This window comes from Neovison vison, chromosome 1 (assembly GCF_020171115.1).
Source record: "Neovison vison isolate M4711 chromosome 1, ASM_NN_V1, whole genome shotgun sequence".
NCBI lineage: Eukaryota > Metazoa > Chordata > Mammalia > Carnivora > Mustelidae > Neogale > Neogale vison.
In genome coordinates this window covers 197,905,764-197,925,766 of record NC_058091.1, presented here as the reverse complement: position 1 = coordinate 197,925,766, position 20,003 = coordinate 197,905,764, and the positions used below count along the sequence as shown (strand labels likewise).

General features: G+C 41.3%; 1 pseudogene; it reads left to right on the top strand.

Annotated features, from left to right (window-relative positions):
- The first annotated feature begins 15,420 nt into the window (after nt 1-15,420).
- Nucleotides 15,421-16,107, top strand: LOC122918740 (annotated as a pseudogene).
- The last annotated feature ends 3,896 nt before the right edge of the window (nt 16,108-20,003 follow it).

Sequence of the window (20,003 nt, the reverse complement as noted above, 5' to 3'; positions counted from 1 at the left end):
CTGATCATCACCAAGGTCATTATTTCTAGTTACGCTCTTTCCGTTTCTTCTTTATTTTCTTTATGGCACTTATCAAAATTTCAGATGTTAAAAGAAGAGCTCACTTTTTGGGGTCTAGCTCCCCCCATTCAACCTCCTTTTACACTATAAGCTGCATAAGAGCAGAGGCTACATTTAGCCTTGACCACATGGATCTCCAGTGCTTCCAACTGTCTGGCATAGTGGACACTTAATAAATACACATAGTGGAGCACGTGGGTGGCTCAGTTGGTTAAGCATCCAACTCCTGATTTTTGTCTCAGGTCATGGTCTCAGGGTGGTGAGATCAAGCCCCATGTCAGAATCCCCACTCATCGGGGAGTCTGCTTGAGAGTCTCTCCATCTGCCCCTCACCCCCCACACTTGTAGGCACTTCCTCTCTCTCTCGCTTTCTCTCTTTCCAAAATAAATGAATAAACCTTTTAATAAATAAATAAATAAATAAATGCTGATTGCATGGTTAGACTAATTTATGTTTCTTTGCTTCCAGCTACAAGCTACTTTTAGCAATTGAAATCTTCGGTGCATAAAACAGCTGTAGACTTGTCAGAGAGAAAGCAGGAACCTCTAAGAGTGATCAGTGCTTGAGCTAAGTCAGGGTAATGGTAGTCTCCCTTCCTCTGAGAAACTGCGTCTTGTTTCCCCAAAGATGGCTTGCTTTCTAGAATCATCTCATTGCTTTTAAGATTTCTGATCTACCCAAATTTTCATATTTTTCTTGTGTAAAGGAAACCTCCCAGTCATTCTATGAGGTATATTTGGAAATGGAAAAGATGGATAGGATGATGTCTCTGTGCGAGAAGTGAATAAGGAGTTATTCTGACACTGTGGTGAATTCGGACACCGACCACCCAGACTTAGCATAGACCCCACAGGTTGAAAAGCCCGGTACCCAACCACACACACTTCACACACCAGCTATAAGTGGAGTCCCCAAACCACCCACACTTCCGTCCAACTGGCCGTCTGCTTGAGTTCTCTGGGGGAGAGGACAGGCCTCTCAGGCAGGTTTGGAGTGGCTTGATGGAGCAAAGAAAGGAGACTGGCCCAGGTTTTTATTGCAGTCAGGAGCTTAAATCTCCTGCAAGTGCCAAAGGAGAGAAGGTTTTCTTATCAGCTGGTAGAGATGTGGGGGCAAGACAGGAAGAGGGAAGGTGACACGTAAATGTTGGCAGTCAAACACCAAAATACGGAGTCAGACTCATCACTGTACATACTAAAGAAGACAGAATGTACTACACTTCCCCACTCACACATCACAGAGCTTCAAAAACTATCATGCAAGTTTTTGTTTCTTCTAAACTTCTTCCCACTTCCCTACACCCAACAGATTATTTTGAGGTGAATCCTAAGCATCAGACCATTTTATTCACCAATATTTTACTTCCTGTCTCCAAATTACAGACGCTCCTTTTAAAAATACAACTATATTTTCATCATCAAACCCAAACAAATCAACAAAACTTCCTTAATATTATCAAATATTCATTATGTGTTCGTATTTCTACAACTGGCCTATATAATTTTTTAAAGCTTCTTTTATTGGAATTTGGATCCAAAGCACATAATTCCATTTGTTAATATGACTCTTAAGTCTTTAATAATTTATAGGTTCCTATTATATCTAATTATTTTTTCCTTGCAATTTTATTGCTAAGGAAACTAGGTTGTCTGTCTTACGGATTTTCCCCATAGTCTAACTTCTGCTGTTTGTATTCATGTCTTTCAATATGATCCTCTTTGACTCTGCCCCTCCTGCCTCCCCCTTATAAGGAAACTTATGACTACATTGGGCCTAGCAAACTAACACCGGATAACTTCCCCACCACAAAATCCTTAATCACATCTGCAAAGTCCCTTTTGTTTAGTATGGTAGCACATTCACTAATTCCAGGAATTCAGCCTACCACACTGGGTCAGTTGGGATGCCAATAGCCCTGGCCACAGAGATTTCTGAAGAATGAATGTACAGCCCAATCAGAGACAATGAGAGAATTTTCTAAGGTTGGTATGTGGATGTTGAGAGATTCCTCTCTTCCTACCATGGTTATTTATCAAAAACGCTGTGAATGGCCATCTTGCCTGACACACAGAAAGAAATTGACGCAGATTCAAATTAGCCTGGAACAGTTAGAAGCAAGGAATGGACAGGTGTGTGGGAGAGAGTAGGAAAAGCCCACACCTCCAGCAATATCCTTAAAGTCCCCTTATGTAGTACATTCTGAAAATAGTGCCTCCACCCATGAATATCTCAGTACCAAAGTTCAATTCATTCTCTTGTTAATTAAGCTAATTTAAGCAAGGATTTTTTTTCCATACTAATGAAATTGCTTATCTGTCCACCGATCTCTAATCTCTAGGTCAGATACCAGGTCAATGTATTTCTCTGGCTTAAATGCTTCAAACAAATCATTGGGAAGAACTTATTTTATACTCAAGCTTTTTGTGGTTAGAATTTCTGCTGCTTTTCTCCACATGAGAAAAAAAGGAAAAGAAATGGCTGCATGTGGCATCTTTCCAATGAGAATATAACACCTTTCCTCCTGTGCCACAGTTCTCCTCAGTGGCAGACTTCCTTACCAAATCTCTTTGGTTTTTTAAGCCTTAATTTTCTTTTCAAAAGGACTCATTTGTTTAATTATCCACTAACACTCATTTCTGAAAACTGAGTTGAGACACGGGCTACACGGAGCTGAAGTGGTTCCTTAAAAGACCTGTGTATTCTTTGTAGAAAACAGAATTCTAAACAAAATTTAAACATGAATTTTTTTTTTTTAGAGACATCAAAACTTTGCACTCATCATAAGGTGCAACATTTTTTCTCCATTTGGCGGTCTTTTTCACAGATTAGCTTACTTCATGGAGAAATAAACATCTTCAGTGTGGATCAGTAATGAGTTACATAGATCCACGAGCCTTTCCCCACCCCAACACACACACACACACACACACACATACACACACATCAAATTTTCAGCGTTCTATATTCTTTGTTACACTTCTAACTCAGGATTAATTTCCACTTGTGATTTCTTTCTAAGGCTTATTATATAATCAGCTTAATAAATCTACTTCAAAATTTAGGCCACTGAGGGTTGTCAAGAGGTCCAGACTGCCTTCTGTGTTGAGTCTGGAGACTGCTCAGCACAGACAACCGGTCACTGCCACCAATGGTTTTGGCTCCATTGCCAGCGTGTTTGCTATGAGGTGACAACATTTTTATCTGACTTCTGCTAAAATTAACCTCACTTGGAATACAGTCTTTCTGTTTCATCAGTATAATTACTGGCCCTAGAGTGCCTTTCCAAAGCTGTTGTTTATAATGATTCACGTAGCAGAAAATATACAACTTCGTTCTCGAGAGCCAAGCAATGACAACTTCATCCTGTGGCAGAGAATATGCAAAAACAATCAGTATGAAAACCCAAAGGTCAAGATCTCTTCCTCTTCAAGTGAATCATTTTTTTTTTGGTGAAGGAAACACACGTTCGTAACACATACACACAGAGAAGCCTGCACTTTGAAACACCTCTGTTTCAAATCAATGACCAACATCCGTTTGGTGGCTCATATCATCAGGTTGATTAGAAACTGAGTGAACCATGGGCAAGGGCAAAAGGAGGGGCCCCTTCTGGTATTGCTTCTGGAACCAGGAGAAGATCGTGACCTTTCTCCAAATGCTGGTAAGTGACAGACATGTCCCTATTAGTGCTCCATTCCTCTAGCGTAACAGTTGGATGTGGTCAAAATGCAACACTTCTGAGGCAGGTTAGTGTCCAAACTTCTTTCTTCCTCTGTGTGCAGGATGGACAGGTTCTTCCCAACATCAAGGTTAGCTTGAAACAGCAGCTCTCAACCTCACCTGTACATCAAAATCTCCTAGGAAGCTTTCAAAAAGCACGACTGAAAGGGTTCTACTTTAGACGAGTGAATCAGAATCTCTGGGGGTGGGGCTTAGGCACCAGTGTTTTTTATTTCCCTTGCCTCCGGAGACATGTCTAGCAAGTCGTTGCAGTGGATGACGACAAAGAGGTTGCTGCCTATGTTCTCCTTTAGGATTTTGATGGATTACTATCTCACATTTGGATCTTTCATTTATTTTGAGTTTATTTTAGTGTATGGTATAAGAAAGGGGTCCAGTCTCATTCTTCTGCATGTGGCTGTCCCGTTTTCCCAATACCATTTGTTGAAGAAACTGTCTTTCTTCCACTGGACGTTCTTTCCAGCACCAGTATTTTTTCAAGTTTAAGTGCCCCGGATCTCCCAACATGGGGTTATGATTGTGAAGCTAGAGGGCTTAGATATGAGAAAGGAATGGAGAAGATAGGAGCTAGGTGTCCAATGTGTAGGCACAGTGTGTGCCACTGAGAAACCCCACCCAGGAAGGAAAGAATAAAAGAGGGACAGACCTGACAAGGCTGTCCACATATGAAGGAGAACTTGGCTACACTTAAAACACCCCCTCTACCCCAAAGTCTGCATATATTCACTCTAGGTCTACCTGACCAGTGGGGTTGGTCCTCCATCTGTTGGTGGGGAAGGGAGATGTGACCTAGATAGAACTTGCCAATTGGAGCACCAAAGCCCTCGGAAAAGTGATTGGCTTGAGGAACCCAAACCGTGCCAGTCCGAACCTAGAACCCTTCAGAGACAGAGCTTTTACCAGAACTACTAGGGAAGAAGTTCTCTTTCCACTGAGACTGTTAAACTGCCCAAAATCTAAGTCTAGACCTCCTCCTGCTAGCCGCCATACTGTGGGAAGAAGCTGCCTGAGAATGAAGCCAACGTGGAGGAAAACACTCCAGGATGAAGAGAGCCGATCCTAATGGCATTCTACAAACACTGGATTTTACCTCACACATTGCCTAGACTGAGGTGATAGGAGTTAATAAACTCATATGCTTAAGTCATTTTGAGTTGAATTATCTATAAATTACAATAAAGAAGAATTCTGAAGAGTTGATAAATAGGGAAGCCCAAATGAGTCCATGAAATCTCTAGGTCAGATCTGCTATTGTCCCACTCTTAAGGTAGACCAGGTTGAATCAAAAGCAGTAAAGGTTACAGTTAGCTAAAGAAACTAAATTGAGATTCTCAAAGGGTTTCAAAGTTAATAGGTTAATAGATTTCTCACTTTAGTTGTAAATAAATATCACAAAGAAGAGTTGTGCCTTTAACTGTGTTCCTAATTTTAAGAAAATCTACTCAGTCTTTCTTTTTTCTTTTTGCTATTTGGGTTAATCTGAGTTGGATTAATTATAGCATCACTTAATTATTACCAACTTAACCTCCATGGTGAATCAACCTCTCATGAAAAACTAGTTTACAACTTGAAGTGGAAAAAGAAAACAAAACCAGTTTTATGCAACACACATTCTAATAAGCTGGGTTTCTATGTACATCAGAGTCTAGTCTGGAGCTACAAATCAATAATCTTTGAAACTACTGAAATCAGCATTATAATATTTTAGGAAAGCTGAATGCCCTTCATAGCAAACAGAAACAAATATACACTTTCAAGATAAGATAGAGAGTAAGTTTATATTTAACTTAAGTTTTATAGACACGGTTTTGAAAATATTTGTCACCTTCACCTTCTCCATCTAACATGTAATGGACGATTCAAGTCTTGTCATGTGAATCTCATGTGTCAACAGACTCAGGGTCCTTCCCAGTGCTTTGTAAATGATTTCTAGTTGGAACTGGACATCCATCAAATTCAGTTACACTTTTTAACCAAACTTCATTTAAATAAGGGATTCCTATTTTCTAAATTTACAGGGCTGTGGTTGAAATGCCCCACTCTTGTGCTCCACTGTGAAGCAAGCAAGTAAGACTTTTGGATAAGGTGTTAGGGAGAAGACTCCACAAGGGGGAAAGAATGAGCTTAGAGCCAAACCATGTGAGTCAACGAGTCTCAGGCACAAGACTAAACCACAACATGTGGACGTCGTGGGTGTCACAGGTCAAACCAATGATCTGGCCTCTATCCTAACTGACACTCTTTAAATGTGTTCAACATTCAGTGATGTGTGATCTGCCAGCATGCACTTTTTGTTTATTGGCTGTTTGGTTCCATGTTGTGATTGCTGTTGTTGTTTTATTTATTTGACAGGCAGAGATCACAAGTAGGCAGAGAGGCAGGCAGAGAGAGAGAGACAGAGAGAGGGGGAAGCAGGCTCCTTGCCAAGCAGAGAGCCCGATGTGGGACTCATTCCCAGGACCCTGAGACCATGACCTGAGCCGAAGGCAGAGGCTTAACCCACTGAGCCACCCAGGTGCCCCATTGCTGTTGTTTTAATTTAATTCCACTCTAGAGGTCACTGCTTTCTTCAGCAGTAACAGGACTAATTAATGTTTCCATCATTATGTAAGAGGTTGCATATGGAAACCTGAAGTAACTGGTCCTGCCTTATCCCAAACGTATCTTAACATATCTTAAAAACTAGTGACCTGACTGACCTGCTTTCTGATCCTGCCTGTAGCCCATCACTTCTGGTTTGGAGCAGACCATTGTGTGGACTGAATCCTAGTACTGGGGTAGCTGTTGTCCTTGAGGCTTGGGGTATTTGCTCTGAGATTTTACTTCCTGAGGTATGTGCATTTTGCCACGGAGAGAGCTCACAGAGCTCTAACTTGAGGTCATGTTCAGTCCCTCTCCTCTTGACCTGAGCCTTTTATCCCAACCCATAGGCTCAGTCAGACCATAGCACATCATCAGCCCACCTCTCACTCTGAAATTTCCTAGGTAGGAGTCAGACACCAGTGCACTGTGTCCTCCTAACTTTTGGGGAAACATATCAAGTTCTCCAAGTGATAGATAGCATGGAAGTCTTGAAGCCCCTGTCTCTTGACTTAGCCTATAGAGAAGTAGCTACTCACAGAACTTTTTCCCCTTAGGGGCTAGGTCTCTAAGGACATCCTCCTCATAAATTCTCCTTGATCCTAAATAACTGATTTTTTTAATCCTGGAGGTGGATGAGATATAGAATCCTGTAACTGATGTATATGTAACTGATTTTTGGACACTTAACTTGGAAATTCCTACACGATGCTCTGTCTCACAGATCATACTGTTATCTATCACCTGGAGATTCATTCAAAACTTCCTTTTTAGTTTCCTGTTTTAGCATGGACTAATATAGCTAGCCTATAGCAGCATCAAAACCCCTTAAAGTCATCCAGGTAAAAAGTTAATAGATCCTTTCTTAAGTATATTTAGGACAACGACCCTTCATCGTGTCTCACCTGGAAATCAATCAGATCATGACCACCTTGCTTTCTCATCTCTGAGGTTACATGCTGTTTTTAGGAAAGCTTGGCAAATAACACTGCTTTAACTCCTACTAAAGGCAGAACCACCTTGGCTGCTTGAAATAACTCCCTCCTTGATCTACCTGTAATAGTGTCCGATTCATTCCCCAAAGCGCGCTTCGTGTACTGCAGACTGAAAAGGCAAATAGTTCAGCTCAGCGGGACTTTGAGAGTCAAAACTACTATAAATAAATACAAGTCACTTTTCCACTCTGGGGGTTTGAGAACTTCAGTCAACACACCTTTGCAATATTGTCTAAGTAACAGGACAGATAAATCCATGTTTGACATGAGACGAGGCATACAAATATTCTCAAAACTTACAGAGGCTGAATGTTCTTTAATTATTTGGGGAGAGCAATTTTAAAAATAACACATCCTCATATTATTAAGAATTAGTACCGACCAGAATAAAGAGCAGTGTCTTAAGGTCACTATTTTTTAATTTGGCCTTGTTTTATTGATCCTTTTACTTACATTAAAGATAAAATTTTGCCTGTGAATATCCGTGGACGTATTTTCAACAGAAAACATTTGCCAAAGGATCTATCAGTTGCTGGAGATGCAGAGATGAACCCAAGGCCAGCTGTGTACCCAAGATATCTCCAGTTCCCCGGAGGAAGCTGCACAGCATGCCAGGGAGGGTAGGATGCGCTCAGTCCTAGAGTGTAGTCACTTACAGAGGGCTAGCAGAACAGATAAATGAAGAAAGTCGCTTTGTCTGAGACATTCCAGGCATACAGAGTGGTATGTGAAGAAGATATGAGAAGTGACAATTCATGATTTATTTCTGGAATGTAGACTGGTTCCACAGGCAGAGGAGGCTGCCCTGTCAGCGTCCCTGTCTGGGTTTGCTTGAGTCTCACATGCACACCAACCGGCTGCCGTCGATTTGGGATTTGGTAAGCAGAGTAAAAAGAAAGGGAAACTGTCTGTGAGGGCTTACTGCGGACCAAGCAAGTAACTGAGACATCCTGAGACCATCTTGGTATTCAGGTTAAACCTGCTTCACGGGGATGCCTGGGTGGCTCAGGCAGTTAAGCGTCCGCCTTCAGCTCAGATCAGGATCCCAGGGTCCTGGGACCGAGCCCCCATTGGGCGCCCTGCTCAGCGTGTGCTCGCTTTGCTCTCTCGCTCTCTCAAAGAAATAAAAAATAAACATGCTTCACAGAGAAAGCCCTCCCACTTCCTTGTCTAATTCATTGGAGAAACCACGCACCTGCTCTGTGTGGCAGACGGGAGCCCACAGAAAACAATACACATTCTCCTCCCAGCACGCCCTCCGACCCAAGGCCCCCCCCCATCAGTCTCCGCATTTGCTCCTTCTTACAGCAACTGGTGAAATCATGTTTTCATTGTTTTTTTTTAATATTTTATTTTTTATAAACATAGATTTTTATCCCCAGGGGTACAGGTCTGTGAATCGACAGGTTTACACACTTCACAGCACTCACCAAAGCACATACCCTCCCCAATGTCCATAACCCCACCCCCCTCCCCCCAGCAACCCTCAGTTTGTTTTATGCGTTTTAAAATTTTGACTCAACGGTATCCTTGAGAAACCTTCAAAACACTTTTCTAAGAATTTTGGAAGAAGGGAGAAAAAGAAGTTCAAAACACTTACAGAAACTGAAAAACACCTTCTCCTAACCGGGATATTTCCTTGAGGCGGGTTTCTTCCCGATCACCAGATTACCAGCATGACCCAGAACCTGTTCCAAAGGCAGTTTCTCCGGCCCCACCCCAGCCCCGCTGAATCAGAAACTCGTGCTGGAGCCCAGCCATCTACACTCTAACAAGGCTCCAGGTGATTCCTATGCAGGCTCGAGTTTGAGAACCATGGTCCTAGAGAGATAGGTAAGGGACTGCCAGTTAGGTCAACAAAAATGTCTATAGTTTAAATGTATCCCTTGGGATTAATGCTTACAAGCCCCTGACAGTGACCATATCTTTCTTGGGGAAATCACGGCCATACACTCACCAGAGAGTTACCTCATGGGGCATCTTTCTGCCCCCCAAACCTCTTCTTTTCTTGATGAGAACAATGAGGCCCAGAGAGGCCAAGAAATGCATTCAACAGTCCAAGAGTTCATCAGCAGAGGGTGAGGTCTAGTCTTCAGACTTCTCGACAAAATAATTCAAGGTCTGCACCACAGATACTAACATGATTGCCCAAGTAAACTCAGTTCCTCTAGCAAAAACCAGGGATTCAAAAAAAAAAAAAAAAAGGACCACAGTGAAAATAGTTTTATTATTTCCAAGTACTTTTTATTTTTTGTGTTAGGAAACTAATACACATTTGTATAGGCAATTTGGAATTAATACAACTCATAAAAAGGACAAAAAATCAACTATGATTATACCAAAAGAAAAGTGCTATTAACATTTTAGTGTGTGTACATGTATATGCAAATATGTTTGTATAAAGACTATTTTGGGGGTGCCTGCATGGCTCAGTGGGTTAAGCCTCTGCCTTCAGCTCAGGTCATGATCCCAGGGTCCTGGGATTGAGCCCCGCATCGGGCTTTCTGCTCCTCAGAGAGTCTGATTTCCCTTCCCTCTCTCTGCCTACCTCTCTGCCTGCTTGTGATCTCTGTCTTTCAAATAAGTAAATAAAATCTTAAAAAAAAAAAGACTATTTTGTGTAACAACATTTTTTGCACATACATGAGGCATCCTGAGATCATGTTGGTACTCATGTTTAATGCGTTCAGTGGAATGTTTTCAAATAAATGTGTTTTAAGTTAAAAGTGGGGCACCTGGGTGACTCAGTCAGTTAAAGGTCTGCCCTCTGCTCAGGTCATGATCCCAGGGTCCTGAGATTGAGACTGGTGTCAGGCTCCCTGCTCAGTGAGAAGCCTGCTTCTCCTTCTCCCTCTGCCCTGCCCCCACCCCAACTCATGCTCTCTCTCTCAAATAAATACATAAAGTCTTTAAAAAATAAATAAATAAAATTAAAAGTAACTCAAATATATGTATGGAGAGAGAGAAATCAGAGAAAATATACATATAGAGAGAATGTATACATAAGGAGTATATAACACATAAAATTTCTATATTTTTTCACTTAACATTTCTTTAGAGAACATTTTAATGATTGACTTGTTTTTCATCGGAATCTATTTTTTATGTTTTCTTTTTTTTTTTTAATATTTTATTTATTTATTTGACAGAGAGAGATCACAGGTAAGCAGAGAGGCTGGCAGAGAGAGAGAGAGAGAGAGAGAGGGAAGCAGGGAGCCTGATGTGGGACTCGATCCCAGCAGGGAGCCTGATGTGGGACTCGATCCCAGGACCCTGAGATCATGACCTGAGCCAAAGGCAGCAGCTTAACCCACTGAGCCACCCAGGCGCCCCTATGTTTTCTTATTTTTTACAATTACATTGTTTCCAATCCTTTGCTCTAGTAATAGGAAAGAAGGACCTTCACCTGTTGGAGAACTGAAAGCCCCTGATCCCCTGTGGAGATACTAAGACAGACAGGAAGAGTACTTTGGGAGATGTGGAAATCCCTAAGAAAAACTGACCATGCTCCATTTTCCCAGACATGGAACCATGTACTGATGTGGGTACCTTAGAAAGAGTGTATAGCTTCACCCAAAGCTAACACGTCCACTCACCTGTCTCTTGTAACTCTGACAAGCTGCTTTTCTAGAACTTCAGTCAAGTGATAACAAACCTCTTCTGTGTTTCATTTAACTTAGAAATGGCAATTCAATCAAAGCAAATCTTCATAAGAAGTCTTTAAAGATAATGCAATACACCCTTTTTCTAAATATTTTTAATCCATGCTTGTTTCCTCTCATCTGAATAAAATTCCCTCCTTTTTTTTTTAACTCAGTGCAAAAACAAGGTTCTCAGATAATGATGGATGACCTATTTATAGCATATGAAAAAGAGTATATTGCTTCTAACCTAAAAGGCTATGTTTAGGTTGCTCAGCTAAAATGTTCTCTAGTTATAAAATATTTATGAAGTAATTTTCCTACGTTTTGCCCTTTCAACAGGTTTGCAATTGTAAGCATAGTATAGCGTTCATGTAGGAATAACTACATTTATATCTTACCAGTTTGACCATTTTCCCAAACAAATAGCAATCTTTTCCCAATGGGTCCTTACTCAAAGTGATAATCTCTATTCTTAATTCCAGAATTTCAATGCCTGTTTTAAGTGACACATTTTTTTTTAATTGAAATACTCTGATCGTCAAATGGCCACTTTAATTTTCACACTTGCCTTTTCAACTCTTGGCAGCATTTCTAAAGATTTGGATTTTAAATGTCTGTTCGAAAAGAAGATTCACAGAGGTTCAGTCACACAGAGCTCCAATGAAAGAATACGATGATTCTTTTCTTAAAGTCCACGTATTCCAATGTCAAATTTGAGTCTAGTGGAAGAACACGTCTCCTGACCAGTTGGTACTGACCCTAACCCTGGGTTGGGGGAAAACACTGCCTTAGGCAAGTCCGCCAATGAAGATGCTCCTTTACCTCTAAAAATATTTCAAGGAAATTCCTTTCTGAGCTTTTCACTGGGACTATTCTCAAAAACAAACTTTCTGAGGCAGTATTTCTGAAAGTGGTTGACTATTACCCTGGGATGATGATAATCGTTTCTCAATTTAAAATAAAACCAGAATCTAACTATATAACATTTGGAAATGGTTAGACATGCTAGATAGGGGGGTATCTGCTAGAGAGGGGGGAGGAAGGGCAACAGTGGTTCACAAGCTTATGTAACCATGAACTCTTTTCGTAAAAAACAAAACAAAACAAACAAACAAACAAAAAACTGTTAAATGTCCCAATGAAGATTTGAAGCTACCAAGGTCAAAGGTCAACTGCCCGTTCTTCCATGTCCTGTTCCAACATTACCTCCACAGCTGTTACTGACAATTCTGTAGATATTTCTACCCCTTCAGCTCTATTCTTTAAGAATTTACATCAGCAGGTGTTCCCCCCATGTTTTGGAGGACCTTTACTATAATGAAAGAGTGTCACTGCTTTATTTTCTAACTCCTGCAAAAGGACAGGTCGTGGCTCCTAATGTGGTTCACAGAACTACTTTATCTCTTCATACCTTTCCGCAGGGGTCTTTCCCTCATGTACACACATTTTGAGTTGCAATCAGTGGAAACTTTTTGGTAACATAATTTGCCTCACCCATATTTATTTTAAAAAAGTGATGGTCTCTTGCATCAGGAACGATGGAATGTGCTTTGCTCCCTATCAGGAGAAAGTCAAATTAAACAGCCAGTTTCTTGCTGTGGCAGGTGGGGGTAGGAAGACACCTACTCCACTGCCAAGCCTCTGTGGCCACCCCACAGCACCTCTTATTCTAATCACTTTATCTCTGTCCCCAGAACAAGAAGTCAGGTCTGTTTGACCTCCTGATACCTCACTGTGATCAGGAAACTTAGTAGTGACAGTTCTGTCCTTTCTTTGGATCCTGGAATCCAGTTTGAAATGAGAGAAGAGTCAGTGTCCTATATAAAACACACTTCCCAAACTTGCTTCCATTGTGCCTCCTTGGACCTGCCCTGGTACTAGTGCTTAGTCCCAGAGACCACCCCTTCCTGCAAGGTCCCCGATCAGTAGCCCCACATCAAGTTCCAAAGGACTCTAGGGCAACTGACCCCTGAAGAAGAGCTTTCCAAAACTTAGGACTTTCAGGACAAAAGCTGGGAAAGTCCTGAACGAACTGGAATCGGGAACTCTGTTCTCAAAGCACCTTGGACAGCAGTCTTTCCTGGTAAGAGCACAGAGGCAGAGTAACAAAACCTTTCTAGTGACTCCCTCTTGTCTCTAGGGAGCTAGGAAGCAGCTGGAGCCAGGCCAAGATGATGATCCAGTGAGGAGTCTGGCTCTGTGACCAGTGCAGTGAAAACCCTCCTGGTCTGAAACAGTTTCTTCCAGAACCATTTGACTGACTCACAGCTTCCTGACTTAAGCTCTAAAGAGTATGGTCTACACACAGGGTAATAATACTCTTTTAATTGCTTGTATCAGTTAGGATGTTTCTATGACAAGTAACAGACAACTCTATTCCAAATGATTTACAAAATAAAGGGATTGTATTATTTCATAAGACAGAAAATTCTAAAATAAGGAAGTTCTCAAAAGATGTTTGGTTTGATGCTCTGTGAAGTCACCCAGGATTTAAAGTTTTCATTGTCTCCCTTACTTTTCATAGTTTTGCTCCGTCACAAGACAGGAGTCATTACCTCTAACAAAGGTTTGCTTTTTGTCACAAACTGGGTCAAGCGAAATCTACAGGGCTGACTTCTTATGTCTAGCTCCTATATTCGTGCCTGGATCTCCAGTGTAAACCACTCATAAAACCCTGACTGTTCACTGGTTTCCAAAAACAAAGGAGCAAATGAAAATATCATTTTCCCCCCAGCATTTAAGGAATCTAGCAAGGACTAAAGAATTGCAGATAAAGGAAGGTCACCTCAAGCCTTAAATGCTCCATACCTGGACACTCTCTCTATCTCCCACACACATCCCAGCAATTTTCCTCCCTTTCAGGAACAAACCAGCCCTCACTGGCTTTTCCCCTTCTGTCAAAAGCCAGGGCACTAGTGGGCATGCTCCCCAGTGGGTAACAGAAGCATTTTCCTTTAAAAGGTGGTTTACCCCACATTGAGGCATACTCCCACACCACACTCAACCAATAGGAGAAGGGCCCCTGCAGGGACTGAGGGATATCATGGGGCAATATAATCCCCTACTCCACCACCAAGTGTGGCCTCAGGATCCAGATCCTTCCACTGCAGTGTGTCACCTGGGAGATGTTAAGAACAAATTCTTCTTGGATATTTTGATGACATTTTGCAGTTTTCAACATTTATTCAGTTCCATTATTACACATTTTAAGGGTTATAATGTAAATGTCTTTTGTTCTCTTTCTCTCAATTCGAGTACATTCATACTACCTTGTTGAACATGTAGTTTTACTCTATTAAGCATGCAGTTGTATTTATGTATTATTCATTTATTACTTGAACAAACTAGGCTAACAAAGAATTATCCAGTGGCACTCCCAAGGACTTTTTGAAGAGACTTTAAAATAAATAAGTAAATATGTACATACCAGTTATACATATATAAATCCATTCTTCTTTCTTCAAAATAGTGAGGCTTTTCCTCATAAGTATCATCAATGTCCCTCTTCAATTTTCAATTTTATTTATATAGATGGCATTATTATCTAGGCTCTTAACCTTTTTAAAAAGAGTTTACAAAAAGATTATCAAAAACTTCAACCCTCAGAAAGGATGAATACCCAACTTTTCTATCAACATAGATGGGACTGGAGGAGATTATGCTGAGTGAAATGAGTCAAGCAGAGAGAGTCAATTATCATATGGTTTCACTTATTTGTGGAGCATAAGAAATAACACAGAGGACATGGGGAGATGGAGAGGAGAAGGGAGTTGGGGGAAATCGGAGGGGGAGATGAACCATGAGAGACTATGGACTCTGAAAAACAACCTGAGGGTTTTGGAGGGGCGGGGGATGGGAGGTTGGGTGAGCCAGGTGGTGGGTATTATAAAGGGCACATATGGCATAGATCTCTGGGTGTCGTGCATAAACAATGAATTCTGGAACACTGAAAAGAAATTTGAAAAATTAAAAATTAAAAAAATATTAATGAGAATCATTGGCACAAGATAAACATCTATATGTTTATTTTCCGTATGGTGAATTTTAATTTATTTTACAACTAGTACATTTTTATCATTTCTAAAAACTAGAAAAACAAATAAAAATAAAATGTTTTATATTTAAAACAAACAAACAAACAACCCTTCAACCCTGGGGACACCTGGGTGGCTCAGTGGGTTAAGCATCTGCCTTCGGCTCAGGTCACGATCCCAGGGTCTTGAGATGGAACCAGGCATGGGGCTCCCTGCTCAGCGGAGAGCCTGCTTCTCCCTCTGCCTGTGGCTCCCCCTGCTTCCCCTACTTGTGCTCTCTCTCTGACAAATAAATAAATACAATCTTGGAGAAAAAGAAAAACCTTCAATCCTGGGAGGAAGTGGCCAGTGGCTTGCAGAGCAACATGCCTAAGTTTTATTGTGACTACTGTGACACATACTTCACTCATGACTCCTCCATCCGTGAGAAAGACACGCGGCAGTGGGAGGAAACACAAAGAGAACGTGAAGACTCCTATCAGAAATGGGTGGAAGATGGGGTGCCTGGGTGGCTGGCTCAGTGGGTTAAGCCTCTGCCTTCAGCTCAGGTCATGATCTCAGGGTCCTGGGATCGAGCCCTACATCGGGCTCTCTGCTCAGTGGGGAGCCCACTTCCTCCTCTCTCTCTGCCGGCCTCTCTTCCTACTTGTGATCTCTGTCTGTCAAATAAGTAAATAAAATCTTTAAAAAAAAAAAAAAAAGAAAAGAAAGGGAAAGTGTGGAAGAGCAGGCTCAGAGCGTGATGGACAAAATAACCGCTGCATTTCAACAAGGAGAGGTACCTCCTACTCCATTCTCTGCTCCTCTTCCTGCAGGGCAATGATCCTACCTCCCCCCAGTCTCCCGGCTCCTCCTCGCCCTGGTATGAGGCCAGAGCCCCATATGGGATGTCCTCCCTTGATGCCAGTGATGGACCCTCCTGGATGATCCCAGTGGGACCTGCTTCTGGAATGAGACCACCTATGGGAGGCCACATGCCAATGATGCCTGGGTCCCCAAAGATGAGGCCGCCTGCCCATCCCGTGATGGTGTCCACTCAGCCAGACAGATAGGACAGGCAGGAACCTCTTTATATTCATTTTATATTTGTTCTAGGTAACCAGGAAATCATGGTGCTGTGACTGGGTGTTTTCTAACAGGAGGATAGGGAAGACTTGTATCCCCTTCCTATCAAAGAGAGTATTTTTTGCAGGGGAGTAGTGCAAGGGACAAAAAAAAAAAGAGACAATTTTCAATTTTCATTTGTATTGTGAAATGTGAAAATAAAATTTTCAACTGTCTTACTTAAAAAAAGGAAAAAAAACTTCAATCCAACTCTCATGAGCTATCTCAGATTTCACACAATGAATTTGAATTAGTCAGGTTTTACTCAGTGTCATTTACATAAATTCACTCTTTCATTGTTAAAAACCTAGTGTAAGGTTACATTTGCACTGTCTCTTAAAAATTGCATTCTTTTTTTTTTTTTAAAGATTTTATTTATTTATTTGACAGAGAGAGAGATCACAAGTAGGCAGAGAGGCAGGCAGAGAGAGAGAGAGAGAGAGAGAGGAGGAAGTAGGCTCCCTGCTGAGCAGAGAGCCCGACGCGGGACTCGATCCCAGGATCCTGAGATCATGACCTGAGCCGAAGGCAGTGGCTTAACCCACTGAGCCACCCAGGCGCCCCTTAAAAATTGCATTCTTAAACTGAATTTGCAAAAATTAAAAAGGAAGTTTGAAACATGATTTCACGTTGGAGACAAAGATGGCTGGAGACATTTTGGTGGAAAGCGTGCTTTCACACACAGGTGGTAGGCTCTCCCAGGCACTCCTGTACTGTTGCCAGACCAGGTGAGCCTGGCTCCCCATCAGACCCTCTCACTGTCATGCCTTGTACATTTCCTAGCTGCACACAGTCCCTTCCCCAGTGAACACTACTCCGGCCTCTGCTTGTGGCCAGGGCTAGAATGAATAGACCCTTCGTGGGACTTGGTAATATAAGTGAAGAGTGCACGTGACCAACCAGCTTTGCAGCATTTAACATGAAGCAAGATGCAGATGGAAGGCTGAGTCTCCCTGACAACAGACAGCTTCAACAACGTTGTCCAATATAAGGCCAAGTGTTGGCAAGGATATGTAATGAAGTAATCGGCTTTGTCCATTTCATAGTCTAAATTGTACTCTCTAACCAAGGGTACTTTAGCCATTTTTATCATCGCCAGGATTAAAGTAAACGATAGGGAAAAAAATCATAATTAAGTTTGGCCCAAACCTGCCTTAAGAGAGACTTGAAGAAGCAACTGGAGAGATGCTTGGCCCAGAAATAGTGTTGTTTCTTTTAACACATGCCTATCGCTCTGCCTGACCTATGTTTGATACAGTCTTGAAAGAGAGAGAGGAGACACAGAAATATTGAGACAGAAAATTGGACCCTGTCTCCATGATACCAAATCAAAAACTGCCTCCTTTGGGATGCCTGGGTGGCTCAGTTGTTAGGTGTCTGCCTTTGGCTCAGGTCAGGATCCCATGGTCCTGAGATGGAGTCCCACATCGGGCTTCCTGCCTGGCAGGAAGCCTGGTTCTCCCTCTCCCCTCCCCCTGCTTGTGTTCTCTCTCTCGTTCTCTGTGTCAAATAAATAAATAAAATCTTAAAAAAAAAAAAAAAAAAAGAACTGCCTCCTTCTACATCCTTCACCACCAGCTGGGAGATGCTATTGGCACACCCCAGAGCAGAGTGGCTTCTATGGCAAAATGAGGTTGTGATGCCAACAGCTCTGATGACATTTCCTTGAGTGGTGCTCTGTCACCCGCAAAGCCACTTCTGTTCTCCATCACGCCCCAGTCCCAAGATGGCCACCTAGAATAAATCATCTGAAACCTACTTGTCCTCACAGATGGGAGAGGGGTGAGGACTGAAGAGATAAATGACAATATCTTCGCAGCAAGTTCAAAGGCCACAGTTGAAGTGAATAGATACGCTTTTGTCTGATAAACTTTATTTAGGTAGAGTTTACCTCTAATAAAATGGCCCCATTTTAAGCATATAGTTCAATAGTGTTTGACAAATGCTATGCACCTATATAATCATCATCACAGTCAAGATATAGAACATTTTTCTGTCACTCCAGAAAGTTCCTTGCACCCCTCACTGGAAATGCCCACAGGACGTCTTTTTTAACTTTTAAGGCATAGAACATCTATTTGAACATTTTAAAACTGGAGTAGCATAAAAAAGAATCTGTTCACTTGCCAGAAACAACATTTAGATCTTAAATTCCTAATGTAAAATCAGATAATGCTTCCTGCAGTATAGTTTTAGCATGGACTAGCTACTAATGAGAAGCCATTGCCATAGCCCTTTCATACCTGGATAACATTTGAGGTATAACATTCACCCAAAAATCTGAGTGGGAAAGGGGTGTTTTAAGCTACTTGATATATTTTGAAGTTATAAAGTTATGAACTTATAAACATCTCCCACTAAGGCTACATGGTAGGTCACTCACATGGGTGAGAGGGTTGGGTGAGGGAGGAAGCAGAAATGGAAAGAAAAAAGACTTCACTTAAAATAAGTATCACTTAGGCATGCCTGGGTGGCTCAGTGGGTTAAGCTGCTGCCTTCGGCTTAGGTCGTGATCCCAGGGTCCTAGGATTGAGTCCCGCATAGGGCTCCTTGCTCTGCAGGGAACCTGCTTCTCTTTCTACCTCTGCCTGCCCTCTGTCTGCTTGTTCGCTCTCTCTCTCTGACAAATAAGTAAATAAATAAAATCTTTTAAAAAATCACTTACATATTTATTTAAAATCATACATATGTAGGTATGTGGAAATTGAATTTAAAATACAAAAAAACAATTTCAGAGATACCTCAATTCTTGCAAAAAATTTAGAAGCTTCCTAGTGAATTCCCCTCAAAACATTTCCTGTTTTACGTCACATCAAATAATTTTCTTTTCCCTCTTCAAAAATAAAAACGAACTTCAATCTAGAGCAGATTATTGACTGATGGAAATAGAGTCGAATTTGGAGTGAAAAGTGCTTTCTCAGCTAAACATTCTGCTCTGAAAGTGCTTCCCTCCTGACTTCTCCACAAATCAATAATAGATCAGACAAGAACTTTCTTTGCTGCTACTTTCTAAGAGAGGCAGAGAATTGGGCAAGTCAGGAACCCAACGAGATTTCCTGATCCTAAACCCCACATCCATCTCTGTCAAGTGCAGTCTGTGAAAACATTCTGCAACGAGAAGGCACTTTCAGCCTTCTCGCTTCAAAGCAGGCTGCAGCTAGGAGATTCTAGTGATTTCTAGTATGACTTCTTAAGAAAATGTTGAAATTCATGCACACCATTAGAAAATGAAATTATGGCTGAAGTTTTACACAAAAACTGACATTGGTAAGGAAATCCAGGAGGAAAAAAAGCCACAATTGCACAACAAAGGAAGACTTGCCCTTGTCATTTTGGTGGTGGGTATTGGAGAGGGCACGGATTGCATGGAGCACTGGGTGTGGTGCAAAAAACAATGAATACTATTACGCTGAAAAGAAATAAAACAATTAAAAAAAAGAAAAATAAATAAAATATAAAAACAATTCATGCTAATAAAAATACAGCAAGCTAGGAAGAAGGAAAAAATTACCCTTAATTCTACCTCCCATAAAGCTCAGATAAAATTTCTCTTGGAATTTTTCTTAACACAGTTGAAACCAAACTATATATAACATTGTGTGTCCCAATTTCCCACTTAACAATTTTAATATGTACACTTTACATATCATAAATAACTATTAATGATCTTTTTAACGGTTGTCATGAATATGTCCAAAAAAGTAATACTTTTACATTTCCCAGTGTTGAGCAATTAAGCTGGTTCCAATTTTTTGTTAACTCTGGTTAACATGTTTGTATGTAGGTCTTTTTCTGTATTTTGGGATAGTTCCCTAGAATATATTATAAGAAGTGCAGTCTCTCC